The sequence below is a fragment of the Carassius gibelio genome, chromosome B22, assembly GCF_023724105.1.
Source record: "Carassius gibelio isolate Cgi1373 ecotype wild population from Czech Republic chromosome B22, carGib1.2-hapl.c, whole genome shotgun sequence".
Classification (NCBI taxonomy): Eukaryota; Metazoa; Chordata; class Actinopteri; order Cypriniformes; family Cyprinidae; genus Carassius; species Carassius gibelio.
Genome location: NC_068417.1, coordinates 48,268,460 through 48,286,839, shown reverse-complemented (window position 1 = coordinate 48,286,839; position 18,380 = coordinate 48,268,460). Strand labels below are relative to the sequence as shown.

Here is an 18,380-nt window from a genome sequence, read left to right as displayed (position 1 = left end):
ATGCCCGATCTCTGAATCTTAGCAGGTTTAGGTCTGGTTAGTACTTTGATGAGAGACTGCCTAGGAATACCAGGTGCTTTAAGTTTTTGGGTTTTCTTTCCTACTTATATAATGTACTGGCGATAAGATTGGCTGGTCTTTAAATAGCCCTCTCTTTGCAGCAAACTTCGCTTACGGCCAAACCAACCTGGCAACGCTAGTGAGCCACACAGGAAGTGAGTTGGCAGTTTGTAGTAGGCAGTAGGTGAGAGAGGCTCACCTTGTGTTTTTTGTTTTGTTTTATCTGCGTAAAGATTTATTTCTTTTGCAACTTATTGATTTTTGTTTGTTTTAGTTTTTATACTTCCCAGCAGCAGTTTGCTGTCTGGGGAGAAATTTTTCTTTTGTTTGAAAAATGGATGGATTACATGGCAAAGAAGTGGACATGGCAGGAGGAAGACGAGTGCTAACAGACAAAGAAATGGATAAAGAACAACGAGATGGACAAGGACGAATGGATTATAACAAGAGGATTTACTCTAAAGAGGCTACAGTAATTGTTGACATGGCGGATCAGAGAGATGCAAGAGCAGAGGACATTATCAAAGCAGTGAACGAAAGGATTGGAGGAGGAAAGATTCTAGCAGTCAGACCAAGGCAAGTAAAAGAATATGAAATTACACTGATAAACAGGGAGGCGTGCGATGGATTAGATGAAGGATTAATGATAAAAGGAAAACTGTGTGAGATTCGACAACTGAAAACAAGGGAGTATGTGGTTTCTTTCATACATTTGCCAGCCTATATTGAGGACTCTGACATTTTAATTAAATTACAAAATTGGGGCGTAACACCTGTTTCAGACATCATAAGAAGAATGTATCCAGGCACAGACATTGCGGATGGTACAAGGTACCTAAGGGTGAAATTTCCTAAAGAAGTAGTGTCTCTGCCATACAGTACAAAGTTTGATACGGAGGAGGGAACACAGTATTTCAGGATCATGCATGATCGTCAGGTTAAAACCTGTCGATTGTGCATGAATCCGGGACATGTGTTCAAAGACTGTCCAGATTTTAAATGTCATCAGTGCAATGGCCAGGGTCATTACGCAAGGGATTGCGATGCAATTAAGTGCCCGGATTGCAGAAAGGTGATCATAAGATGTGAGTGTTGGATGGAGAATGAAATTCAAAATAAAGAGTCAGAAGGTGTAGGAGGGCGAATGTCAAAAGAAACTGAATTACAAAATGGTGGAGAGAATGAGGAAGAGGATGGTGTGAATAAAGAGGCTATTGTGGAAAATAAGAAGGAATTGGAAGAGAAAAGGCTGGAAGGAGAAATGGACAAAGGAATATTGACATCACAGGAAGTAACACAAGGGGTATTGGAGGAAATGGAGAACCAAGGATTAAAAGAAAAGGAGGAGGAAATGCAAGAGATAACTGAAGAGGAGAAAGAAATGGAATTGGAAGAGAAAAGGCTGGAAGGAGAAATGGACAAAGGAATATTGACATCACAGGAAGTAACACAAGGGGCATTGGAGGAAATGGAGAACCAAGGACTAAAAGAAAAGGAGGAGGAAATGCAAGAGATAACTGAAGAGGAGAAAGGAGTGGACAGAATGGATGATAGAAAGGACAAAAGGGTGACATTAAGAAGGAGAACCCTTAAGGTAATACCAAATGTGAATGTGGCCAGAAAAAAAAGACATTTTAGGGAAAAATACAATAAGGGGAAACATTTGTTTGAGAATAAATTTCAAGTGTTGAGGGAAGATGAGGAGGAGGAGGTAGACTAAGAATACAATGTTTGGTTTAAATTTGTATTATTATTTATTATTATAATGTTTTTATACATTGTATCATGGTATGCTAATGCCTTAATTGTATTTCAAAAAGAAAAATGGAGATAAAAGGTTATTTATTGAATGTAAAGTGAAATAAATGTGTTTGGTGTTTAGAGAAATGGCTTTTATCAAACCTGTGGCAAATAATTATTGTTTTTGTTTGTTATGCTTCTGTGGAAAATGTGTACAATGTTTTTAATGAAATATTTTAAATTTGTTAATAAAAAAAAAAAAAAATAAAAAAAAAAAAAAAAAAATCTCGTCTGATCTCGGAAGCTAAGCAGGTTTGGGCCTGGTTAGTACTTGGATGGGAGACCGCCTGGGAATACCAGGTGCTGTAAGCTTTTTGGAAATTTTTCACTTAGTATATAATAATTTGGCAAAAAAATAGAGTCAATGCCCGATCTCTGAATCTTAGCAGGTTTGGGCCTGGTTAGTACATGGATGGGAGACTGCCTGTTAATACCAGGTGCTGTAAGCTTTTTGGACATTTTTCACTTAGTATATAATAATTTTGCCAAAAAATAGAGTCAATGCCCGATCTCTGAATCTTAGCAGGTTTAGGTCTGGTTAGTACTTTGATGAGAGACTGCCTAGGAATACCAGGTGCTTTAAGCTTTTGGGCTTTCTTTCCTACTTATATAATGTACTGGCGATAAGATTGGCTGCTCTTTAAATAGCCCTCTCTTTGCAGCAGACTTCGCTTACGGCCATACCAACCTGGCTATGCCCGATCTCGTCTGATCTCGGAAGCTAAGCAGGTTTGGGCCTGGTTAGTACTTGGATGGGAGACCGCCTGGGAATACCAGGTGCTGTAAGCTTTTTGGACATTTTTCACTTAGTTTATAATAATTTTGCCAAAAAATAGAGTCAATGCCCGATCTCTGAATCTTAGCAGGTTTAGGTCTGGTTAGTACTTTGATGAGAGACTGCCTAGGAATACCAGGTGCTTTAAGCTTTTGGGTTTTCTTTCCTACTTCCTACTAGAGTCAATGCCCGACCTCTGAATCTTAGCAGGTTTGGGCCTGGTTAGTACTTGGATGGGAGACCGCCTGGGAATACCAGGTGCTGTAAGCTTTTTGGAAATTTTTCACTTAGTATATAATAATTTTGCCAAAAAATAGAGTCAATGCCCGATCTCTGAATCTTAGCAGGTTTGGGCCTGGTTAGTACATGGATGGGAGACTGCCTGGGAATACCAGGTGCTTTAATCTTTTTGGAAAATTTCACGAATTATATAATAATCTTTCATTAAAAAAAAAAAAAAAAAAAAAAGAGTCAATGCCCGATCTCTGAATCTTAGCAGGTTTAGGTCTGGTTAGTACTTTGATGAGAGACTGCCTAGGAATACCAGGTGCTTTAAGCTTTTGGGTTTTCTTTCCTACTTATATAATGTACTGGCGATAAGATTGGCTGCTCTTTAAATAGCCCTCTCTTTGCAGAGGACTTCGCTTACCGCCATACCAACCTGGCTATGCCCGATCTCGTCTGATCTCGGAAGCTAAGCAGGTTTGGGCCTGGTTAGTACTTGGATGGGAGACCGCCTGGGAATACCAGGTACTGTAAGCTTTTTGGAAATTTTTCACTTAGTTTATAATAATTTTGCCAAAAAATAGAGTCAATGCCCGATTTCTGAATCTTAGCAGGTTTAGGTCTGGTTAGTACTTTGATGAGAGACTGCCTAGGAATACCAGGTGCTTTAAGCTTTTGGGTTTTCTTTCCTACTTATATAATGTACTGGCGATAAGATTGGCTGGTCTTTAAATAGCCCTCTCATTGCAGCAGACTTCGCTTACGGCCATACCAACCTGGCTATGCCCGATCTCGTCTGATCTCGGAAGCTAAGCAGGTTTGGGCCTGGTTAGTACTTGGATGGGAGACCGCCTGGGAATACCAGGTGCTGTAAGCTTTTTGGAAATTTTTCACTTAGTATATAATAATTTTGCCAAAAAATAGAGTCAATGCCGGATCTCTGAATCTTAGCAGGTTTGGGCCTGGTTAGTACATGGATGGGAGACTGCCTGTTAATACCAGGTGCTGTAAGCTTTTTGGACATTTTTCACTTAGTATATAATAATTTTGCCAAAAAATAGAGTCAATGCCCGATCTCTGAATATTTGCAGCTTTGGGCGTGGTTAGTACATGGATGGGAGACTGCCTGGGAATACCAGGTGCTTTAATCTTTTTGGAAAATTTCACGAATTATATAATAATCTTTCATTAAAAAAAAAAAAAAAAAAAAAAAGAGTCAATGCCCGATCTCTGAATCTTAGCAGGTTTAGGTCTGGTTAGTACTTTGATGAGAGACTGCCTAGGAATACCAGGTGCTTTAAGCTTTTGGGTTTTCTTTCCTACTTATATAATGTACTGGCGATAAGATTGGCTGGTCTTTAAATAGCCCTCTCTTTGCAACAGACTTCGCTTACGGCCATACCAACCTGGCTATGCCCGATCTCGTCTGATCTCGGAAGCTAAGCAGGTTTGGGCCTGGTTAGTACTTGGATGGGAGACCGCCTGGGAATACCAGGTGCTGTAAGCTTTTTGGAAATTTTTCACTTAGTATATAATAATTTTGCCAAAAAATAGAGTCAATGCCGGATCTCTGAATCTTAGCAGGTTTGGGCCTGGTTAGTACATGGATGGGAGACTGCCTCTTAATACCAGGTGCTGTAAGCTTTTTGGACATTTTTCACTTAGTATATAATAATTTTGCCAAAAAATAGAGTCAATGCCCGATCTCTGAATATTTGCAGCTGTGGGCCTGGTTAGTACATGGATGGGAGACTGCCTGGGAATACCAGGTGCTTTAATCTTTTTGGAAAATTTCACGAATTATATAATAATCTTTCATTAAAAAAAAAAAAAAAAAAAAGAGTCAATGCCCGATCTCTGAATCTTAGCAGGTTTAGGTCTGGTTAGTACTTTGATGAGAGACTGCCCAGGAATACCAGGTGCTTTAAGCTTTTGGGCTTTCTTTCCTACTTATATAATGTACTGGCGATAAGATTGGCTGCTCTTTAAATAGCCCTCTCTTTGCAGCAGACTTCGCTTACAGCCATGCCAACCTGGCTTTGGCCGATCTCGTCTGATCTCGGAAGCTAAGCAGGTTTGGTCCTGGTTAGTACTTGGATGGGAGACCGCCTGGGAATACCAGGTGCTGTAAGCTTTTTGGACATTTTTCACTTAGTTTATAATAATTTTGCCATAAAATAGAGTCAATGCCCGATCTCTGAATCTTAGCAGGTTTAGGTCTGGTTAGTACTTTGATGAGAGACTGCCTAGGAATACCAGGTGCTTTAAGTTTTTGGGTTTTCTTTCCTACTTATATAATGTACTGGCGATAAGATTGGCTGGTCTTTAAATAGCCCTCTCTTTGCAGCAAACTTCGCTTACGGCCAAACCAACCTGGCAACGCTAGTGAGCCACACAGGAAGTGAGTTGGCAGTTTGTAGTAGGCAGTAGGTGAGAGAGGCTCACCTTGTGTTTTTTGTTTTGTTTTATCTGCGTAAAGATTTATTTCTTTTGCAACTTATTGATTTTTGTTTGTTTTAGTTTTTATACTTCCCAGCAGCAGTTTGCTGTCTGGGGAGAAATTTTTCTTTTGTTTGAAAAATGGATGGATTACATGGCAAAGAAGTGGACATGGCAGGAGGAAGACGAGTGCTAACAGACAAAGAAATGGATAAAGAACAACGAGATGGACAAGGACGAATGGATTATAACAAGAGGATTTACTCTAAAGAGGCTACAGTAATTGTTGACATGGCGGATCAGAGAGATGCAAGAGCAGAGGACATTATCAAAGCAGTGAACGAAAGGATTGGAGGAGGAAAGATTCTAGCAGTCAGACCAAGGCAAGTAAAAGAATATGAAATTACACTGATAAACAGGGAGGCGTGCGATGGATTAGATGAAGGATTAATGATAAAAGGAAAACTGTGTGAGATTCGACAACTGAAAACAAGGGAGTATGTGGTTTCTTTCATACATTTGCCAGCCTATATTGAGGACTCTGACATTTTAATTAAATTACAAAATTGGGGCGTAACACCTGTTTCAGACATCATAAGAAGAATGTATCCAGGCACAGACATTGCGGATGGTACAAGGTACCTAAGGGTGAAATTTCCTAAAGAAGTAGTGTCTCTGCCATACAGTACAAAGTTTGATACGGAGGAGGGAACACAGTATTTCAGGATCATGCATGATCGTCAGGTTAAAACCTGTCGATTGTGCATGAATCCGGGACATGTGTTCAAAGACTGTCCAGATTTTAAATGTCATCAGTGCAATGGCCAGGGTCATTACGCAAGGGATTGCGATGCAATTAAGTGCCCGGATTGCAGAAAGGTGATCATAAGATGTGAGTGTTGGATGGAGAATGAAATTCAAAATAAAGAGTCAGAAGGTGTAGGAGGGCGAATGTCAAAAGAAACTGAATTACAAAATGGTGGAGAGAATGAGGAAGAGGATGGTGTGAATAAAGAGGCTATTGTGGAAAATAAGAAGGAATTGGAAGAGAAAAGGCTGGAAGGAGAAATGGACAAAGGAATATTGACATCACAGGAAGTAACACAAGGGGTATTGGAGGAAATGGAGAACCAAGGATTAAAAGAAAAGGAGGAGGAAATGCAAGAGATAACTGAAGAGGAGAAAGAAATGGAATTGGAAGAGAAAAGGCTGGAAGGAGAAATGGACAAAGGAATATTGACATCACAGGAAGTAACACAAGGGGCATTGGAGGAAATGGAGAACCAAGGACTAAAAGAAAAGGAGGAGGAAATGCAAGAGATAACTGAAGAGGAGAAAGGAGTGGACAGAATGGATGATAGAAAGGACAAAAGGGTGACATTAAGAAGGAGAACCCTTAAGGTAATACCAAATGTGAATGTGGCCAGAAAAAAAAGACATTTTAGGGAAAAATACAATAAGGGGAAACATTTGTTTGAGAATAAATTTCAAGTGTTGAGGGAAGATGAGGAGGAGGAGGTAGACTAAGAATACAATGTTTGGTTTAAATTTGTATTATTATTTATTATTATAATGTTTTTATACATTGTATCATGGTATGCTAATGCCTTAATTGTATTTCAAAAAGAAAAATGGAGATAAAAGGTTATTTATTGAATGTAAAGTGAAATAAATGTGTTTGGTGTTTAGAGAAATGGCTTTTATCAAACCTGTGGCAAATAATTATTGTTTTTGTTTGTTATGCTTCTGTGGAAAATGTGTACAATGTTTTTAATGAAATATTTTAAATTTGTTAATAAAAAAAAAAAAAAATAAAAAAAAAAAAAAAAAAAATCTCGTCTGATCTCGGAAGCTAAGCAGGTTTGGGCCTGGTTAGTACTTGGATGGGAGACCGCCTGGGAATACCAGGTGCTGTAAGCTTTTTGGAAATTTTTCACTTAGTATATAATAATTTGGCAAAAAAATAGAGTCAATGCCCGATCTCTGAATCTTAGCAGGTTTGGGCCTGGTTAGTACATGGATGGGAGACTGCCTGTTAATACCAGGTGCTGTAAGCTTTTTGGACATTTTTCACTTAGTATATAATAATTTTGCCAAAAAATAGAGTCAATGCCCGATCTCTGAATCTTAGCAGGTTTAGGTCTGGTTAGTACTTTGATGAGAGACTGCCTAGGAATACCAGGTGCTTTAAGCTTTTGGGCTTTCTTTCCTACTTATATAATGTACTGGCGATAAGATTGGCTGCTCTTTAAATAGCCCTCTCTTTGCAGCAGACTTCGCTTACGGCCATACCAACCTGGCTATGCCCGATCTCGTCTGATCTCGGAAGCTAAGCAGGTTTGGGCCTGGTTAGTACTTGGATGGGAGACCGCCTGGGAATACCAGGTGCTGTAAGCTTTTTGGACATTTTTCACTTAGTTTATAATAATTTTGCCAAAAAATAGAGTCAATGCCCGATCTCTGAATCTTAGCAGGTTTAGGTCTGGTTAGTACTTTGATGAGAGACTGCCTAGGAATACCAGGTGCTTTAAGCTTTTGGGTTTTCTTTCCTACTTCCTACTAGAGTCAATGCCCGACCTCTGAATCTTAGCAGGTTTGGGCCTGGTTAGTACTTGGATGGGAGACCGCCTGGGAATACCAGGTGCTGTAAGCTTTTTGGAAATTTTTCACTTAGTATATAATAATTTTGCCAAAAAATAGAGTCAATGCCCGATCTCTGAATCTTAGCAGGTTTGGGCCTGGTTAGTACATGGATGGGAGACTGCCTGGGAATACCAGGTGCTTTAATCTTTTTGGAAAATTTCACGAATTATATAATAATCTTTCATTAAAAAAAAAAAAAAAAAAAAAAAGAGTCAATGCCCGATCTCTGAATCTTAGCAGGTTTAGGTCTGGTTAGTACTTTGATGAGAGACTGCCTAGGAATACCAGGTGCTTTAAGCTTTTGGGTTTTCTTTCCTACTTATATAATGTACTGGCGATAAGATTGGCTGCTCTTTAAATAGCCCTCTCTTTGCAGAGGACTTCGCTTACCGCCATACCAACCTGGCTATGCCCGATCTCGTCTGATCTCGGAAGCTAAGCAGGTTTGGGCCTGGTTAGTACTTGGATGGGAGACCGCCTGGGAATACCAGGTACTGTAAGCTTTTTGGAAATTTTTCACTTAGTTTATAATAATTTTGCCAAAAAATAGAGTCAATGCCCGATTTCTGAATCTTAGCAGGTTTAGGTCTGGTTAGTACTTTGATGAGAGACTGCCTAGGAATACCAGGTGCTTTAAGCTTTTGGGTTTTCTTTCCTACTTATATAATGTACTGGCGATAAGATTGGCTGGTCTTTAAATAGCCCTCTCATTGCAGCAGACTTCGCTTACGGCCATACCAACCTGGCTATGCCCGATCTCGTCTGATCTCGGGAGCTAAGCAGGTTTGGGCCTGGTTAGTACTGATGGGAGACCGCCTGGGAATACCAGGTGCTGTAAGCTTTTTGGAAATTTTTCACTTAGTATATAATAATTTTGCCAAAAAATAGAGTCAATGCCGGATCTCTGAATCTTAGCAGGTTTGGGCCTGGTTAGTACATGGATGGGAGACTGCCTGTTAATACCAGGTGCTGTAAGCTTTTTGGACATTTTTCACTTAGTATATAATAATTTTGCCAAAAAATAGAGTCAATGCCCGATCTCTGAATATTTGCAGCTTTGGGCGTGGTTAGTACATGGATGGGAGACTGCCTGGGAATACCAGGTGCTTTAATCTTTTTGGAAAATTTCACGAATTATATAATAATCTTTCATTAAAAAAAAAAAAAAAAAAAAAAAGAGTCAATGCCCGATCTCTGAATCTTAGCAGGTTTAGGTCTGGTTAGTACTTTGATGAGAGACTGCCTAGGAATACCAGGTGCTTTAAGCTTTTGGGTTTTCTTTCCTACTTATATAATGTACTGGCGATAAGATTGGCTGGTCTTTAAATAGCCCTCTCTTTGCAACAGACTTCGCTTACGGCCATACCAACCTGGCTATGCCCGATCTCGTCTGATCTCGGAAGCTAAGCAGGTTTGGGCCTGGTTAGTACTTGGATGGGAGACCGCCTGGGAATACCAGGTGCTGTAAGCTTTTTGGAAATTTTTCACTTAGTATATAATAATTTTGCCAAAAAATAGAGTCAATGCCGGATCTCTGAATCTTAGCAGGTTTGGGCCTGGTTAGTACATGGATGGGAGACTGCCTCTTAATACCAGGTGCTGTAAGCTTTTTGGACATTTTTCACTTAGTATATAATAATTTTGCCAAAAAATAGAGTCAATGCCCGATCTCTGAATATTTGCAGCTGTGGGCCTGGTTAGTACATGGATGGGAGACTGCCTGGGAATACCAGGTGCTTTAATCTTTTTGGAAAATTTCACGAATTATATAATAATCTTTCATTAAAAAAAAAAAAAAAAAAAAGAGTCAATGCCCGATCTCTGAATCTTAGCAGGTTTAGGTCTGGTTAGTACTTTGATGAGAGACTGCCCAGGAATACCAGGTGCTTTAAGCTTTTGGGCTTTCTTTCCTACTTATATAATGTACTGGCGATAAGATTGGCTGCTCTTTAAATAGCCCTCTCTTTGCAGCAGACTTCGCTTACAGCCATGCCAACCTGGCTTTGGCCGATCTCGTCTGATCTCGGAAGCTAAGCAGGTTTGGTCCTGGTTAGTACTTGGATGGGAGACCGCCTGGGAATACCAGGTGCTGTAAGCTTTTTGGACATTTTTCACTTAGTTTATAATAATTTTGCCATAAAATAGAGTCAATGCCCGATCTCTGAATCTTAGCAGGTTTAGGTCTGGTTAGTACTTTGATGAGAGACTGCCTAGGAATACCAGGTGCTTTAAGTTTTTGGGTTTTCTTTCCTACTTATATAATGTACTGGCGATAAGATTGGCTGGTCTTTAAATAGCCCTCTCTTTGCAGCAAACTTCGCTTACGGCCAAACCAACCTGGCAACGCTAGTGAGCCACACAGGAAGTGAGTTGGCAGTTTGTAGTAGGCAGTAGGTGAGAGAGGCTCACCTTGTGTTTTTTGTTTTGTTTTATCTGCGTAAAGATTTATTTCTTTTGCAACTTATTGATTTTTGTTTGTTTTAGTTTTTATACTTCCCAGCAGCAGTTTGCTGTCTGGGGAGAAATTTTTCTTTTGTTTGAAAAATGGATGGATTACATGGCAAAGAAGTGGACATGGCAGGAGGAAGACGAGTGCTAACAGACAAAGAAATGGATAAAGAACAACGAGATGGACAAGGACGAATGGATTATAACAAGAGGATTTACTCTAAAGAGGCTACAGTAATTGTTGACATGGCGGATCAGAGAGATGCAAGAGCAGAGGACATTATCAAAGCAGTGAACGAAAGGATTGGAGGAGGAAAGATTCTAGCAGTCAGACCAAGGCAAGTAAAAGAATATGAAATTACACTGATAAACAGGGAGGCGTGCGATGGATTAGATGAAGGATTAATGATAAAAGGAAAACTGTGTGAGATTCGACAACTGAAAACAAGGGAGTATGTGGTTTCTTTCATACATTTGCCAGCCTATATTGAGGACTCTGACATTTTAATTAAATTACAAAATTGGGGCGTAACACCTGTTTCAGACATCATAAGAAGAATGTATCCAGGCACAGACATTGCGGATGGTACAAGGTACCTAAGGGTGAAATTTCCTAAAGAAGTAGTGTCTCTGCCATACAGTACAAAGTTTGATACGGAGGAGGGAACACAGTATTTCAGGATCATGCATGATCGTCAGGTTAAAACCTGTCGATTGTGCATGAATCCGGGACATGTGTTCAAAGACTGTCCAGATTTTAAATGTCATCAGTGCAATGGCCAGGGTCATTACGCAAGGGATTGCGATGCAATTAAGTGCCCGGATTGCAGAAAGGTGATCATAAGATGTGAGTGTTGGATGGAGAATGAAATTCAAAATAAAGAGTCAGAAGGTGTAGGAGGGCGAATGTCAAAAGAAACTGAATTACAAAATGGTGGAGAGAATGAGGAAGAGGATGGTGTGAATAAAGAGGCTATTGTGGAAAATAAGAAGGAATTGGAAGAGAAAAGGCTGGAAGGAGAAATGGACAAAGGAATATTGACATCACAGGAAGTAACACAAGGGGTATTGGAGGAAATGGAGAACCAAGGATTAAAAGAAAAGGAGGAGGAAATGCAAGAGATAACTGAAGAGGAGAAAGAAATGGAATTGGAAGAGAAAAGGCTGGAAGGAGAAATGGACAAAGGAATATTGACATCACAGGAAGTAACACAAGGGGCATTGGAGGAAATGGAGAACCAAGGACTAAAAGAAAAGGAGGAGGAAATGCAAGAGATAACTGAAGAGGAGAAAGGAGTGGACAGAATGGATGATAGAAAGGACAAAAGGGTGACATTAAGAAGGAGAACCCTTAAGGTAATACCAAATGTGAATGTGGCCAGAAAAAAAAGACATTTTAGGGAAAAATACAATAAGGGGAAACATTTGTTTGAGAATAAATTTCAAGTGTTGAGGGAAGATGAGGAGGAGGAGGTAGACTAAGAATACAATGTTTGGTTTAAATTTGTATTATTATTTATTATTATAATGTTTTTATACATTGTATCATGGTATGCTAATGCCTTAATTGTATTTCAAAAAGAAAAATGGAGATAAAAGGTTATTTATTGAATGTAAAGTGAAATAAATGTGTTTGGTGTTTAGAGAAATGGCTTTTATCAAACCTGTGGCAAATAATTATTGTTTTTGTTTGTTATGCTTCTGTGGAAAATGTGTACAATGTTTTTAATGAAATATTTTAAATTTGTTAATAAAAAAAAAAAAAAATAAAAAAAAAAAAAAAAAAATCTCGTCTGATCTCGGAAGCTAAGCAGGTTTGGGCCTGGTTAGTACTTGGATGGGAGACCGCCTGGGAATACCAGGTGCTGTAAGCTTTTTGGAAATTTTTCACTTAGTATATAATAATTTGGCAAAAAAATAGAGTCAATGCCCGATCTCTGAATCTTAGCAGGTTTGGGCCTGGTTAGTACATGGATGGGAGACTGCCTGTTAATACCAGGTGCTGTAAGCTTTTTGGACATTTTTCACTTAGTATATAATAATTTTGCCAAAAAATAGAGTCAATGCCCGATCTCTGAATCTTAGCAGGTTTAGGTCTGGTTAGTACTTTGATGAGAGACTGCCTAGGAATACCAGGTGCTTTAAGCTTTTGGGCTTTCTTTCCTACTTATATAATGTACTGGCGATAAGATTGGCTGCTCTTTAAATAGCCCTCTCTTTGCAGCAGACTTCGCTTACGGCCATACCAACCTGGCTATGCCCGATCTCGTCTGATCTCGGAAGCTAAGCAGGTTTGGGCCTGGTTAGTACTTGGATGGGAGACCGCCTGGGAATACCAGGTGCTGTAAGCTTTTTGGACATTTTTCACTTAGTTTATAATAATTTTGCCAAAAAATAGAGTCAATGCCCGATCTCTGAATCTTAGCAGGTTTAGGTCTGGTTAGTACTTTGATGAGAGACTGCCTAGGAATACCAGGTGCTTTAAGCTTTTGGGTTTTCTTTCCTACTTCCTACTAGAGTCAATGCCCGACCTCTGAATCTTAGCAGGTTTGGGCCTGGTTAGTACTTGGATGGGAGACCGCCTGGGAATACCAGGTGCTGTAAGCTTTTTGGAAATTTTTCACTTAGTATATAATAATTTTGCCAAAAAATAGAGTCAATGCCCGATCTCTGAATCTTAGCAGGTTTGGGCCTGGTTAGTACATGGATGGGAGACTGCCTGGGAATACCAGGTGCTTTAATCTTTTTGGAAAATTTCACGAATTATATAATAATCTTTCATTAAAAAAAAAAAAAAAAAAAAAAGAGTCAATGCCCGATCTCTGAATCTTAGCAGGTTTAGGTCTGGTTAGTACTTTGATGAGAGACTGCCTAGGAATACCAGGTGCTTTAAGCTTTTGGGTTTTCTTTCCTACTTATATAATGTACTGGCGATAAGATTGGCTGCTCTTTAAATAGCCCTCTCTTTGCAGAGGACTTCGCTTACCGCCATACCAACCTGGCTATGCCCGATCTCGTCTGATCTCGGAAGCTAAGCAGGTTTGGGCCTGGTTAGTACTTGGATGGGAGACCGCCTGGGAATACCAGGTACTGTAAGCTTTTTGGAAATTTTTCACTTAGTTTATAATAATTTTGCCAAAAAATAGAGTCAATGCCCGATTTCTGAATCTTAGCAGGTTTAGGTCTGGTTAGTACTTTGATGAGAGACTGCCTAGGAATACCAGGTGCTTTAAGCTTTTGGGTTTTCTTTCCTACTTATATAATGTACTGGCGATAAGATTGGCTGGTCTTTAAATAGCCCTCTCATTGCAGCAGACTTCGCTTACGGCCATACCAACCTGGCTATGCCCGATCTCGTCTGATCTCGGAAGCTAAGCAGGTTTGGGCCTGGTTAGTACTTGGATGGGAGACCGCCTGGGAATACCAGGTGCTGTAAGCTTTTTGGAAATTTTTCACTTAGTATATAATAATTTTGCCAAAAAATAGAGTCAATGCCGGATCTCTGAATCTTAGCAGGTTTGGGCCTGGTTAGTACATGGATGGGAGACTGCCTGTTAATACCAGGTGCTGTAAGCTTTTTGGACATTTTTCACTTAGTATATAATAATTTTGCCAAAAAATAGAGTCAATGCCCGATCTCTGAATATTTGCAGCTTTGGGCGTGGTTAGTACATGGATGGGAGACTGCCTGGGAATACCAGGTGCTTTAATCTTTTTGGAAAATTTCACGAATTATATAATAATCTTTCATTAAAAAAAAAAAAAAAAAAAAAAAGAGTCAATGCCCGATCTCTGAATCTTAGCAGGTTTAGGTCTGGTTAGTACTTTGATGAGAGACTGCCTAGGAATACCAGGTGCTTTAAGCTTTTGGGTTTTCTTTCCTACTTATATAATGTACTGGCGATAAGATTGGCTGGTCTTTAAATAGCCCTCTCTTTGCAACAGACTTCGCTTACGGCCATACCAACCTGGCTATGCCCGATCTCGTCTGATCTCGGAAGCTAAGCAGGTTTGGGCCTGGTTAGTACTTGGATGGGAGACCGCCTGGGAATACCAGGTGCTGTAAGCTTTTTGGAAATTTTTCACTTAGTATATAATAATTTTGCCAAAAAATAGAGTCAATGCCGGATCTCTGAATCTTAGCAGGTTTGGGCCTGGTTAGTACATGGATGGGAGACTGCCTCTTAATACCAGGTGCTGTAAGCTTTTTGGACATTTTTCACTTAGTATATAATAATTTTGCCAAAAAATAGAGTCAATGCCCGATCTCTGAATATTTGCAGCTGTGGGCCTGGTTAGTACATGGATGGGAGACTGCCTGGGAATACCAGGTGCTTTAATCTTTTTGGAAAATTTCACGAATTATATAATAATCTTTCATTAAAAAAAAAAAAAAAAAAAAGAGTCAATGCCCGATCTCTGAATCTTAGCAGGTTTAGGTCTGGTTAGTACTTTGATGAGAGACTGCCCAGGAATACCAGGTGCTTTAAGCTTTTGGGCTTTCTTTCCTACTTATATAATGTACTGGCGATAAGATTGGCTGCTCTTTAAATAGCCCTCTCTTTGCAGCAGACTTCGCTTACAGCCATGCCAACCTGGCTTTGGCCGATCTCGTCTGATCTCGGAAGCTAAGCAGGTTTGGTCCTGGTTAGTACTTGGATGGGAGACCGCCTGGGAATACCAGGTGCTGTAAGCTTTTTGGACATTTTTCACTTAGTTTATAATAATTTTGCCATAAAATAGAGTCAATGCCCGATCTCTGAATCTTAGCAGGTTTAGGTCTGGTTAGTACTTTGATGAGAGACTGCCTAGGAATACCAGGTGCTTTAAGTTTTTGGGTTTTCTTTCCTACTTATATAATGTACTGGCGATAAGATTGGCTGGTCTTTAAATAGCCCTCTCTTTGCAGCAAACTTCGCTTACGGCCAAACCAACCTGGCAACGCTAGTGAGCCACACAGGAAGTGAGTTGGCAGTTTGTAGTAGGCAGTAGGTGAGAGAGGCTCACCTTGTGTTTTTTGTTTTGTTTTATCTGCGTAAAGATTTATTTCTTTTGCAACTTATTGATTTTTGTTTGTTTTAGTTTTTATACTTCCCAGCAGCAGTTTGCTGTCTGGGGAGAAATTTTTCTTTTGTTTGAAAAATGGATGGATTACATGGCAAAGAAGTGGACATGGCAGGAGGAAGACGAGTGCTAACAGACAAAGAAATGGATAAAGAACAACGAGATGGACAAGGACGAATGGATTATAACAAGAGGATTTACTCTAAAGAGGCTACAGTAATTGTTGACATGGCGGATCAGAGAGATGCAAGAGCAGAGGACATTATCAAAGCAGTGAACGAAAGGATTGGAGGAGGAAAGATTCTAGCAGTCAGACCAAGGCAAGTAAAAGAATATGAAATTACACTGATAAACAGGGAGGCGTGCGATGGATTAGATGAAGGATTAATGATAAAAGGAAAACTGTGTGAGATTCGACAACTGAAAACAAGGGAGTATGTGGTTTCTTTCATACATTTGCCAGCCTATATTGAGGACTCTGACATTTTAATTAAATTACAAAATTGGGGCGTAACACCTGTTTCAGACATCATAAGAAGAATGTATCCAGGCACAGACATTGCGGATGGTACAAGGTACCTAAGGGTGAAATTTCCTAAAGAAGTAGTGTCTCTGCCATACAGTACAAAGTTTGATACGGAGGAGGGAACACAGTATTTCAGGATCATGCATGATCGTCAGGTTAAAACCTGTCGATTGTGCATGAATCCGGGACATGTGTTCAAAGACTGTCCAGATTTTAAATGTCATCAGTGCAATGGCCAGGGTCATTACGCAAGGGATTGCGATGCAATTAAGTGCCCGGATTGCAGAAAGGTGATCATAAGATGTGAGTGTTGGATGGAGAATGAAATTCAAAATAAAGAGTCAGAAGGTGTAGGAGGGCGAATGTCAAAAGAAACTGAATTACAAAATGGTGGAGAGAATGAGGAAGAGGATGGTGTGAATAAAGAGGCTATTGTGGAAAATAAGAAGGAATTGGAAGAGAAAAGGCTGGAAGGAGAAATGGACAAAGGAATATTGACATCACAGGAAGTAACACAAGGGGTATTGGAGGAAATGGAGAACCAAGGATTAAAAGAAAAGGAGGAGGAAATGCAAGAGATAACTGAAGAGGAGAAAGAAATGGAATTGGAAGAGAAAAGGCTGGAAGGAGAAATGGACAAAGGAATATTGACATCACAGGAAGTAACACAAGGGGCATTGGAGGAAATGGAGAACCAAGGACTAAAAGAAAAGGAGGAGGAAATGCAAGAGATAACTGAAGAGGAGAAAGGAGTGGACAGAATGGATGATAGAAAGGACAAAAGGGTGACATTAAGAAGGAGAACCCTTAAGGTAATACCAAATGTGAATGTGGCCAGAAAAAAAAAGACATTTTAGGGAAAAATACAATAAGGGGAAACATTTGTTTGAGAATAAATTTCAAGTGTTGAGGGAAGATGAGGAGGAGGAGGTAGACTAAGAATACAATGTTTGGTTTAAATTTGTATTATTATTTATTATTATAATGTTTTTATACATTGTATCATGGTATGCTAATGCCTTAATTGTATTTCAAAAAGAAAAATGGAGATAAAAGGTTATTTATTGAATGTAAAGTGAAATAAATGTGTTTGGTGTTTAGAGAAATGGCTTTTATCAAACCTGTGGCAAATAATTATTGTTTTTGTTTGTTATGCTTCTGTGGAAAATGTGTACAATGTTTTTAATGAAATATTTTAAATTTGTTAATAAAAAAAAAAAAAAAAAAAAAAAAAAAAAAAAAAAAAATCTCGTCTGATCTCGGAAGCTAAGCAGGTTTGGGCCTGGTTAGTACTTGGATGGGAGACCGCCTGGGAATACCAGGTGCTGTAAGCTTTTTGGAAATTTTTCACTTAGTATATAATAATTTGGCAAAAAAATAGAGTCAATGCCCGATCTCTGAATCTTAGCAGGTTTGGGCCTGGTTAGTACATGGATGGGAGACTGCCTGTTAATACCAGGTGCTGTAAGCTTTTTGGACATTTTTCACTTAGTATATAATAATTTTGCCAAAAAATAGAGTCAATGCCCGATCTCTGAATCTTAGCAGGTTTAGGTCTGGTTAGTACTTTGATGAGAGACTGCCTAGGAATACCAGGTGCTTTAAGCTTTTGGGCTTTCTTTCCTACTTATATAATGTACTGGCGATAAGATTGGCTGCTCTTTAAATAGCCCTCTCTTTGCAGCAGACTTCGCTTACGGCCATACCAACCTGGCTATGCCCGATCTCGTCTGATCTCGGAAGCTAAGCAGGTTTGGGCCTGGTTAGTACTTGGATGGGAGACCGCCTGGGAATACCAGGTGCTGTAAGCTTTTTGGACATTTTTCACTTAGTTTATAATAATTTTGCCAAAAAATAGAGTCAATGCCCGATCTCTGAATCTTAGCAGGTTTAGGTCTGGTTAGTACTTTGATGAGAGACTGCCTAGGAATACCAGGTGCTTTAAGCTTTTGGGCTTTCTTTCCTACTTATATAATGTACTGGCGATAAGATTGGCTGCTCTTTAAATAGCCCTCTCTTTGCAGCAGACTTCGCTTACGGCCATACCAACCTGGCTATGCCCGATCTCGTCTGATCTCGGAAGCTAAGCAGGTTTGGGCCTGGTTAGTACTTGGATGGGAGACCGCCTGGGAATACCAGGTGCTGTAAGCTTTTTGGAAATTTTTCACTTAGTATATAATAATTTGGCAAAAAAATAGAGTCAATGCCCGATCTCTGAATCTTAGCAGGTTTGGGCCTGGTTAGTACATGGATGGGAGACTGCCTGTTAATACCAGGTGCTGTAAGCTTTTTGGACATTTTTCACTTAGTATATAATAATTTTGCCAAAAAATAGAGTCAATGCCCGATCTCTGAATCTTAGCAGGTTTAGGTCTGGTTAGTACTTTGATGAGAGACTGC

At 39.6% G+C, this 18,380-nt stretch overlaps 17 non-coding genes across 17 annotated transcripts; all 17 read left to right on the top strand.

Moving 5' to 3' along the window:
- Positions 1-2,530: 2,530 nt before the first annotated feature.
- LOC128009328 (5S ribosomal RNA) lies at positions 2,531-2,649 on the top strand. The gene has a single exon (XR_008181042.1). It is a non-coding gene; the product is annotated as a 5S ribosomal RNA (ribosomal RNA).
- A 629-nt stretch (positions 2,650-3,278) lies between these two features.
- On the top strand, positions 3,279-3,397 carry LOC128003001 (5S ribosomal RNA). Its single transcript, XR_008175733.1, has one exon. It is a non-coding gene; the product is annotated as a 5S ribosomal RNA (ribosomal RNA).
- Positions 3,398-3,618: 221 nt separating this feature from the next.
- LOC128009327 (5S ribosomal RNA) lies at positions 3,619-3,737 on the top strand. Its single transcript, XR_008181041.1, has one exon. It is a non-coding gene; the product is annotated as a 5S ribosomal RNA (ribosomal RNA).
- Positions 3,738-4,248: 511 nt separating this feature from the next.
- On the top strand, positions 4,249-4,367 carry LOC128009326 (5S ribosomal RNA). Its single transcript, XR_008181040.1, has one exon. It is a non-coding gene; the product is annotated as a 5S ribosomal RNA (ribosomal RNA).
- A 508-nt stretch (positions 4,368-4,875) lies between these two features.
- On the top strand, positions 4,876-4,994 carry LOC128005531 (5S ribosomal RNA). The gene has a single exon (XR_008178179.1). It is a non-coding gene; the product is annotated as a 5S ribosomal RNA (ribosomal RNA).
- Positions 4,995-7,577: 2,583 nt separating this feature from the next.
- LOC128009324 (5S ribosomal RNA) lies at positions 7,578-7,696 on the top strand. Its single transcript, XR_008181038.1, has one exon. It is a non-coding gene; the product is annotated as a 5S ribosomal RNA (ribosomal RNA).
- A 630-nt stretch (positions 7,697-8,326) lies between these two features.
- On the top strand, positions 8,327-8,445 carry LOC128003000 (5S ribosomal RNA). Its single transcript, XR_008175732.1, has one exon. It is a non-coding gene; the product is annotated as a 5S ribosomal RNA (ribosomal RNA).
- A 221-nt stretch (positions 8,446-8,666) lies between these two features.
- Positions 8,667-8,783, top strand: LOC128004630 (5S ribosomal RNA). The gene has a single exon (XR_008177316.1). It is a non-coding gene; the product is annotated as a 5S ribosomal RNA (ribosomal RNA).
- A 511-nt stretch (positions 8,784-9,294) lies between these two features.
- On the top strand, positions 9,295-9,413 carry LOC128009323 (5S ribosomal RNA). Its single transcript, XR_008181037.1, has one exon. It is a non-coding gene; the product is annotated as a 5S ribosomal RNA (ribosomal RNA).
- A 508-nt stretch (positions 9,414-9,921) lies between these two features.
- On the top strand, positions 9,922-10,040 carry LOC128005530 (5S ribosomal RNA). The gene has a single exon (XR_008178178.1). It is a non-coding gene; the product is annotated as a 5S ribosomal RNA (ribosomal RNA).
- Positions 10,041-12,622: 2,582 nt separating this feature from the next.
- On the top strand, positions 12,623-12,741 carry LOC128009322 (5S ribosomal RNA). The gene has a single exon (XR_008181036.1). It is a non-coding gene; the product is annotated as a 5S ribosomal RNA (ribosomal RNA).
- A 629-nt stretch (positions 12,742-13,370) lies between these two features.
- Positions 13,371-13,489, top strand: LOC128002998 (5S ribosomal RNA). The gene has a single exon (XR_008175731.1). It is a non-coding gene; the product is annotated as a 5S ribosomal RNA (ribosomal RNA).
- A 221-nt stretch (positions 13,490-13,710) lies between these two features.
- Positions 13,711-13,829, top strand: LOC128009321 (5S ribosomal RNA). The gene has a single exon (XR_008181035.1). It is a non-coding gene; the product is annotated as a 5S ribosomal RNA (ribosomal RNA).
- A 511-nt stretch (positions 13,830-14,340) lies between these two features.
- Positions 14,341-14,459, top strand: LOC128009320 (5S ribosomal RNA). Its single transcript, XR_008181034.1, has one exon. It is a non-coding gene; the product is annotated as a 5S ribosomal RNA (ribosomal RNA).
- Positions 14,460-14,967: 508 nt separating this feature from the next.
- LOC128005528 (5S ribosomal RNA) lies at positions 14,968-15,086 on the top strand. Its single transcript, XR_008178176.1, has one exon. It is a non-coding gene; the product is annotated as a 5S ribosomal RNA (ribosomal RNA).
- Positions 15,087-17,672: 2,586 nt separating this feature from the next.
- LOC128009319 (5S ribosomal RNA) lies at positions 17,673-17,791 on the top strand. Its single transcript, XR_008181033.1, has one exon. It is a non-coding gene; the product is annotated as a 5S ribosomal RNA (ribosomal RNA).
- A 221-nt stretch (positions 17,792-18,012) lies between these two features.
- LOC128009318 (5S ribosomal RNA) lies at positions 18,013-18,131 on the top strand. Its single transcript, XR_008181032.1, has one exon. It is a non-coding gene; the product is annotated as a 5S ribosomal RNA (ribosomal RNA).
- The last annotated feature ends 249 nt before the right edge of the window (positions 18,132-18,380 follow it).